Source organism: Sycon ciliatum, chromosome 5 (assembly GCF_964019385.1).
Source record: "Sycon ciliatum chromosome 5, ocSycCili1.1, whole genome shotgun sequence".
NCBI classification, from domain to species: domain Eukaryota; kingdom Metazoa; phylum Porifera; class Calcarea; order Leucosolenida; family Sycettidae; genus Sycon; species Sycon ciliatum.
The window spans coordinates 31,536,276-31,545,460 of record NC_088647.1 but is presented as its reverse complement, the minus strand read 5'-3'; the positions used below and the strand labels follow the sequence as shown (position 1 = coordinate 31,545,460).

The window sequence follows — 9,185 nt, the reverse complement described above, 5'->3', positions numbered from 1 at the left end:
CAGCAACAGCAACAACAACAGCAACAGCAACAAAAACGCTCATAACCGACTCTCAGGGCGCTCAGAGCCGGTGATCAGACCAGGCGCTCAGAGTCGACGCTCAGAGCCGGCGCTCAGAGCGCCAGCTCTGAGCCGGCGCTCTGAGCCGGCGCTCAGAGTCGGCGCTCAGAGCCGGCGCTCAGAGCCGGCGCTCAGAGCCGGCACTTACAGCCGGCGCTCAGAGCCGGCTCCACAACAACAACAACAACAACAACAACAACAACAGCAACAACAGCAGCAGCAACAGCACCAGCAACAACAACAATAACAACAACAACAACAACAACAACAACAACAACAACAACAACAACAACAACAACAACAACAACAACAACAACAACAACAACAACAACAACAACAACAACAACAACAACAACAACAACAACAACAACAACAACAACATCAGCAATAAAAACGCTCATAACCGGCTCTCAGGGCGCTCATAGCCGGTGATCAGACCAGGCGCTCAGAGTCGGCGCTCAGAGCCGGCGCTCTGAGCCGGCGCTCAGAGCCGGCGCTCAGAGCCGGCGCTCAGAGCCGGCACTCAGAGCCGGCGCTCAGAGCCGGCGCTCAGAGTCGGCGCTCAGAGCCGGCGCTTAGAGCCGGCACTCAGAGCCAGCGCTTACAGCCGGCACTCAGAGCCGGCGCTCAGTGCCGAGCGTCCAGCCGAGCGGCCAGGCGAGCGGCCAGGCGAGCGGCCAGGCGAGCGGCCAGGCGAGCGGCCAGGCGAGCGGCCAGGCGAGCGGCCAGGCGAGCGGCCAGGCGAGCGGCCATGCGAGCGGCCAGGCAAGCGGCGAGGCGAGCGGCCAGGCGAACGGCCAGCCGAGCGGCCAGTGAGCAGCCAGCGATCAGCAATAGCAACAGCAACAGGGTGGGAAAAGAACTAGAAACACCAAAATACGATAATGAAGGAGAACAAAGAGAAATCAGAACAGAAATTGGAACTAGAAAGAGAGAAAGGAAATCAGAAATAGAATGAGAACAAGAATGGGAACTAGAATGTGACCAAGAATGAGAACAAGAATGGGAACAATAATCAGAACAAGAATAGAAACTATAATGAGAACAAGAATGGAAACTATAATGAGAACAAGAGTGGAAACTATAGTGAGAAAAGAATGGAAACTATAATGAGAACAGGAATGGAAACTATTATGAGAACAAGAATGGAAACTAGAATGAGAACAAGAATAGGAACTATAATGAGAACAAGAATGGAAATTATAATGAGAACAAGAAAGACAAGATGAATCATAGCAAGAATATCGACAAGAAAGAGTAAAAAATTGGGCACATTAGTGAGAAGCATCCAGGAAGAGAAAAAGTTCGAGTAATGGAATGATACCAAGTTTGTAACCAAAAATCGGATGGTACATAATCATGACACTTTTGATAACAAGGATCTTCTCTGGATGGAATCTTCGCTTACCTTTCTGGACACAGTTTAAGGTCATGTCCGGGACCAACATGACAACTGAAGTTGTGAGATCTGCTGCCGGAGCGACATTGCTCAACAGAGAGAATCCTGTTGACTTCTATCGACATGAAATTTCCACAACAACAACAGCAACAACAGCAGCAGCAACAGCAAAAACAGCAGAAACAACAGCAACAAAAGCGCTCAGAGCCGGCACTCAGAGCCGGCGCTCAGAGCCGGCACTCAGAGCCGGCGCTCTATGCCGAGCGGCCAGGCAAGCGGCCAGGCGAGCGGCTAGGCGAGCGGCCAGGCGAGTGGCCAGGCGAGCGGCCAGGTGAGCGGCCAGGCGAGCGGCCAAGAGAGGGGCCAGCGAACAGCTAGCGAACAGCAACAGCAACAGGATGGGAAAATGAACTAGAAGCACCAATATACGATACTGAAGGAGAACAAAGAGAAATAAGAACAGAAATTGGAACTAGATAGAGAGAAAGCAAATGAGAACAAGAATGAGACCATGAATGGGAACTAGAATGTAACCAAGAATGAAAACAAGAATGGAAACTATGATGAGAACAAGAATAGGAGCTATAGTGAGAACAATAATGGAAACTATAGTGAGAATAAGAATGGAAACTATAATGAGAACAAGAATAGAAACTATAATGAGAGCAAAAATGGAACTATAATGAGAACAAGAATGGAACTATAATGAGAACAAGAATAGGATCTATAGTGAGAAAAGGAATAGGGACAATAGTGAGAACAAGAAGAGAAACCATAATGAGAACAAGAATGGAACTATAATGAGAACAAGAATGGAAACTATAATGGGAACAAGAATAGGAACTATAATGGGAAGAAGAATAGGAACCATAATGAAAACAAGAATGGAAACTATAATGAGAACAAGAATGGAAACTATAATGAGAACAAGAAAGAAAAGATGAATCATAGCAAGAGTATCGACAAGAAGGAGTATAAAAATTGGGCACATTAGTGAGAAGCCTCAAGAAAGAGAAAAGGTTCGAGTGAATGAGTATTACCAAGTTTGTAAACAAAAATGGGACGTTACAAAATCATAACACTTATGATAACAAGGATCTTCTCTGGATGGTAATCTTCGCTTACCCTTCTGGACACAGGTTAAAGGGGAACTCCGGTCCAAAATCACCCCCATTTTTTATTGCGGAATCCATTAGAGTATGTCGTAAGTGGTAGAATGGCGAAAACCGGAAGCTTCTACGACAAGGATAACATACCTAAATTACCAATTGCAATTTTCCATATTTGGCACGAGGGGGGCCCTCGCCCACCCTGTGACGTAAAACGTTCTCAGTGACCTCCAAATTTTTTTATTCAAATGGTAGACCTGCAGACATTTTGAAAAAGGTATTCACTGTTTTTTCTTCAATCAATAACCCTTGTACTAGTATTCATTCGATCATCATGTTGGAGGAAGAGGAGACCACGGGAGGTGTGGAGGTGGACGCCACTTCGGATTCAACAACACCGAGGCCTTTTAGGTTCGAGCCGAAGCGCGCATCAGCGTCTGCGAAACTGTCTACAAGTAATATTTCTGAGACTACAAAACAGATGAACGTGAAGAGAACGCTTTGGTTGCAAGTGCTCGCGTGAGAAGCACTGCTTGATGCCGTTGCGGACAATGCAGCATGATGTGGAGCGAGGTCGAGTCGACTTGTTGCTGGGAGGTTCCTGCAGCTTTCAGTAAACGCGGCGAGCAGGAAGGGCTGCAGTGCGTCACGCAGCACTCAGAGTTTGCTGTTGTTTGCCTGCAAAAATCAGTGCTCGAGGTGGCATTGCTTTCCTTCGAAGAATTTCGGGCAAGGTGTGGACCGTGGTCAAACAGGTGAGGATTCACTGAATCGGTTTCATTATTTCCTTTCTTTCCATGTTTCATGTACCGGTACAAAGTAGATGGGAAGTGTTGTGCAATGATTTTGTGTACAGTATTCAAATTCACCAACTTCCATCACACAATCATGAAGTTCTATTGCACCCATGCCAATATAATTATACTGGTACAACGATGTCTTTCATTCATACTATTCCTAGTACTGTAAGTGTTTCAACTGTGTGTAAAAGTGTTGTAAATTTGAAAAAAGGCCAAAGTGTCTTTAGTATAGTAGCCCATAGAAATATTAATTCGAATCCGAAACTATTTACACTGAAACTATTTACTTTTACACAATCATGAAGACACTCGTGGTATGTGTATCTACATCTCTCCAACTGTTTTGTGCAGGATTTGGAGACATGTGGCGTATAGACAATACACATGGTTCACCCATGGATACTTTGGACGCAAGCAGCGGCGTGTGATACCGTCTTGCGTGGTATCGAAGATAAAGCAGCTGTACCAGAAGCCAATGCAGATGCGCACTGGGGCTTTGAGGAAGCAGTTGGACATGATGATGATGATGATAATGCTTCTTGGCCTGGTTGACGTTCACATAATCATTGGTACATGTGCATGCAGAATGTAGAAAACAGTTGACAGACACAATTTATAACTATTCTTGACTCAGGCAATATTTGTGTTTTCGGGTGGGCGCATGCTTTGCACCAATGCAGCTGCATGAACAATCTGGTAAAGTTGACAGATACAATGGCACAAGACTGTACTGTGTTCCGGAGCATGGGGTTGTGCCGGTGCCGTGTGCCGTTGCGAATGCCGAGAATGGTTGTATGCACATCGTTCAACAGGTCCTTCAAGAAGTTGCAGGACATTGTCGTGCAGCTTCTTGGCCACTTTGTGCTCTTGGTGTATTCCAGCCTGTACCTGAGCACACCCTCCTTGGTTTTGGCGTGCGCTCTCCCTATATTGGCATTGTGGGACAGACATGCCGACTGTACCCGTGCTCTCATGCCATTGTACGAAAAGTGGACACGTTTTGGTGCCCACTTCAGTATGACAGCATGGAAAATTTCCAGACTACAAATCATACGGTACCTTGTATTTGTGGCAGTGTAGCTGCAACCGGAAAGTAACGCAATGGAAACTAAAGAGAACCGAAATAACACACATGATAACGTTCCATGTACATTACATCAATTCTCGACTTCACTGACTAGGATTTTGAGTATAGGTCTTTATTAGGACTTTGAGTAGGACTGTAGTCGTTTAGAGCTACGTTCTGGACGGCACAAAATCATGCCGTTCACTTACCTCATCGTGCTCACGTTCCTGGAAGTAAATCGAAGATGGTCTGCTTTTGCTGGCAGCAGAGGTAGAGGAGCTACTAACTATTAGTATGACATGCACCGCCAAGTTTCAGGATGGCAGAGACCCTGGCTTCAAGCGTCGCTGCTGCTTCTGCTTATAGCCACCAATGCTTTGTGCAAACTCTTGTTGGAAATCTCTTTCATAGCACATCTCAGTGAAATGCTCAGTGCAGACACGATTATTTTTCGTCGGAGAAAAATCCTTCCAACATACTCTCCATAGCCAAGCTGTCGTCAGGTTCGCGTCAGCCAGAGGAAAGCCATGCTACGACAGCCCGCAGGCGCCTCTTTCTTCGTGACATTGTTGCATCCAGAGACGCAGCAGCGAGTCGTGACAATAAATCGGGCATGGCACAGAACAACAAGCACTTCAACAATGGCCAAGGACTTTTCATTCTTGCTTCAATTATTTGAAAATTTCATCTGAGTGGACCGGGCTGAGAACGTTTTACGTCACAGGGTGGGAGGGGGCCCCCTCGTGCCAAATATGGAAAATTGCAATTGGTAATTTAGGTATGTTATCCTTGTCGTAGAAGCTTCCGGTTTTCGCCATTCTACCACTTACGATATACTCTAATGGATTCCGCAATAAAAAATGGGGGTGATTTTGGACCGGAGTTCCCCTTTAAGGGGGCACATCACCCAAAAATTCGCTGAAAAATCGAATTTGTAAATTCATATTGAGTGCTATGTCAGTTGAAAGAGCATGAATAGCTGCAAATTCTCTGAAAACTGTGTCCCTATCTGACCAGCCGTTCAAGAGTTATGGCCGAAAATGTGCCCTTGCAAGGAAAGATTTTTTTGTTGCATGCTGTCATTTGTTGGCAGCACTGTATTTGAATGTGAGGAGACCGTGCGCAACTTGTCGTATTATGGAAACACGCGAAAGTGTGCAGAATTTTGCCCCAAGTCCAAAAAAGTCCAAAAAATCACGTTAAAAAAAACACGTATTGGGCTGCACGGCGGCGGGCGAAGCTCGCCGCCGTGCAGCAGGACTTTTGCCAGCACCCTCGTGACGTTGCAGATATGTGGCTTGATTATTGTAGTTGACGTTGATTTAGTGACTTTGGCAAGTTTGACTCGTGTCAAGAAGTCAGGTAGGATTCAGTACTAGGCAGTAGTGAAACGTGAGTGGCAGTCTTTGCCGGTTCCTGAGGACATCCTGGATTTGGTGTGCAGCGCTGTGGAAATGGCTTGCTGTGGAGGTCCCAGCACTGGATGTTGTATCAAAGGTACGACCTCGTAGCACGTGCTAAACCTAAAAAAATTCAAAAATTGACTTGGGTCCGTGGGAGTCCGTGAAAGAACGCCCACTCGTTCCGTTGTGGCATATTCCAGGGCCACGTTGAGGGGCCCTACCCCACCACCCATGGCTGCTTCTGGACTTGTTTTAGGTTTGGGTCCCGCGCACGGACAGAATGGGCACGAAAATGTGAAAAAAATGTAAATGCATTTGTTTGGCTCCTGGGTGGCTCGCACATCGTAGCACTATGCCGGAAATTTGAGTTTTTCCGGCCTGGAAAGCCTGTCAGTGAGGCGCAAGAACTTGTAAATCATGTCCTGAGGGCCAGCATAGTGGCAGGAGTGTGTGGTCAAAATTTCACTCAAATCCACTGAGAAACACCAAAGTTACGGTCAATTGAATGCCATATGAAATTTTTGGGTGATGTGCCCCCTTAAGGTCATGTCCGGGACCAACATGACAACTGAAGTTGTAAGATCTGCTGCCGGAGCGACATTGCTCAACACAGAGAATCCTGTTGACCGTTCTATCGACATCACATCTCCACAACAACAACAGCAACAAAAGCAGCAGCAACAGCAACAGCAACAACAACAGCAACAAAAGCGCTCAGAGCCGGCGCTCAGAGCCGGCGCTCAGAGCCGGCGCTCAGAGTCAGCGTTCAGACCCCGCGCTCAAAGCCGGCGCTAAGAGCCGGCGCTCAGAGCCGGATATCAGACCCGGCGGTCAGTGCCGGCGCTCAGAGCAGAGCGGCCAGGCGAGCAGCCAGGCGAGCAGCAAGGCGAGCGGCGGGGCGAGCGGCCTGGCGAGCGGCCTGTCGAGCAGCCAGGCGAGCGCCCTGGCGAGCGGCCAGGCGAGCGGCCAGGCGAGCGGCCAGGCGAGCGCCCAGGCGAGGGGCCAGGCGAGCGGCCAGGCGAGGGGCCAGGCGAGCGGCCAGTCGAGCGGCCAGGAGAGAGGCCAGCCGAGTGGCCAGCGAGCAGCCAGCGATCAGCAACAGCAACAGGATAGGAAATAGAACTAGAAGCACCAAAATACGATAATGAAGGAGAATAAAGAGAAATCAGAACAGAAATTAGAACTAGAAAGAGAGACAGGAATTGAGAACAATAATGAGAACAAGAATAGGAACGATTGTGAGAACAAGAATGGAAATTATAATGAGAACAAGAATGGAAATTATAATATGAACAATAAAGACAAGATGAATCATAGCAAGAATATCGACAAGAAAGAGTAAAAAATTGGGCACATTAGTGAGAAGCATCAAGGAAGAGAAAAGGTTCGAGTAAATGAGTGAGACGAAGTTTGTAAACAATGGGACCCTTACAAAATCATAACATTTATCATAACAAGGATCTTCTCTGGTTGGTAATCTTCGCTTACCATTCTGGACACATTTAAAGGTCATGTCCGGTACCAACATGACAACTGAAGTTGTGAGATCTGCTGCCGGAGCGACATTGCTCAACAGAGAGAATCCTGTTGACTTCTATCGACATGAAATCTCCACAACAACAACAGCAGCAACAGCAGCAGCAACAGCAAAAACAGCAAAAACAACAGCAACAAAAGCGCTCAGAGCCGGCGCTCAGAGCCGGCACTCAGAGCCGGCGCTCTATTTTCGAGCGGCAAGGCAAGCGGCCAGGCGAGCGGCTAGGCGAGCGGCCAGGCGAGCGATCAGGCGAGCGGCCAGGCGAGCGGCCAGGCGAGCGGCCAGGCGAGCGGCCAGGCGAGCGGCCAGGCAAGCGGCCAGGCGAGCGGCGAGGAGAGCGGGCAACCGAGCGGCCAGCGAGCAGCCAGCGAACTGCAACAGCAACAGGATGGGAAAAAGAACTAGAAGCACCAAAATACGATAATGAAGGAGAACAAAGAGAAATGAGAACAGAAATTGGAACTAGAAAGAGAGAAAGGAAATGAGAACAAGAATGAGAACAAGAATGGGAACTAGAACGAGAACAAGAATGAGAACAAGAATAGGAACTATAGTGAGAACAATTTCCCATTTCGCTAGCAATGGTACATTGTGACGGGAAGTGGGAGTTGTGCTAGGATATTTATGACGTCATAGGCAATACACTGTTATATCGAAGCTTGAAGCTCCGATGCGCAATAATGGAAACTATAATGAGAACAAGAATGGAAACTATAATGAGAACAAGAATGGAAATTATAATGAGAACAAGAATGGAAACTATAATGAGAACAAGAATGGAAACTATAATGAGAACAAGAATGGAAACCATAATGAGAACAAGAATGGAAACTATAATGAGAACAAGAATGGAAACTATAATGAGAACAAGAATGGAAACAATAATGAGAACAAGAATGGAAACTATAATGAGAACAAGAATGGAAACTATAATGAGAACAAGAATGGAAAATATAATGAGAACAAGAATGGAAACAATAATGAGAACAAGAATGGAAACTATAATGAGAACAAGAAAGACAAAATGAATCATTGCAAGAATAGACAAAAATGAATAAAAAATTGGGCACATTAGTGAGAAGGATCAAGGTAGAGAAAAAGTTAGAGGAAATGAGTGAGACCAAGTTTGTTAACAAAAATTGGACGTTGCAAAATCATAACACTTATGATAACAAGGATCTTCTCTGGAAGGTAATCTTCGCTTACCTTTCTGGACACAGTTTAAGGTCATGTCCGGGACCAACATGACAACTGAAGTTGTGAGATCTGCTGCCGGAGCGACATTGCTCAACAAAGAGAATCCTGTTGACTTCCAGCCTCTCCTTAATTATAGACACGCATCCACACACAGAGGAAAGAGCAGGTTCTGTTTCTTATCTCTGTGTTTTACTAACTGAATTGAGAATCAGACGAAAATTTAACCTACTTTAACCTGTGCGGTGTGGGGAGCAAACCATTTCTTACTTTAACCTACAAGTATAATAAAATGTATGTACAGGTACCAGTGACACTTGTCTGCCGCCATCTTGGAATACTCAAAATCTCCAACTGAGCAACCCGTGCGACCAGCTTCTACTTCTGCTATCGCCTCAAAGTTCTACTGTTTCCTTTCGTGAAGAATGGTGTTGAAACTTGAAAGTTAGTGGCCTGTACGCTACAATACACTGATACATACATGTAGACACAAAATAGCTGTGCATCTTCCACAAAAGTCAAAGACATACAGAGAGCAGAGCAAACCTTTCTCAACGCCAGCAATGTTGTTCTGACACCACGGATACATTTCAAGCTCTGTACTAGTAGTATAAGCC

General features: G+C 46.4%; 1 long non-coding RNA gene across 1 annotated transcript; it reads left to right on the top strand.

Annotated features, from left to right (window-relative positions):
- Positions 1 to 2,846: 2,846 nt before the first annotated feature.
- Positions 2,847 to 3,992, top strand: LOC135818346 (uncharacterized). The gene is made up of 2 exons (XR_010553666.1): positions 2,847 to 3,323; positions 3,720 to 3,992. It is a non-coding gene; the product is annotated as an uncharacterized LOC135818346 (long non-coding RNA).
- Positions 3,993 to 9,185: the final 5,193 nt, after the last annotated feature.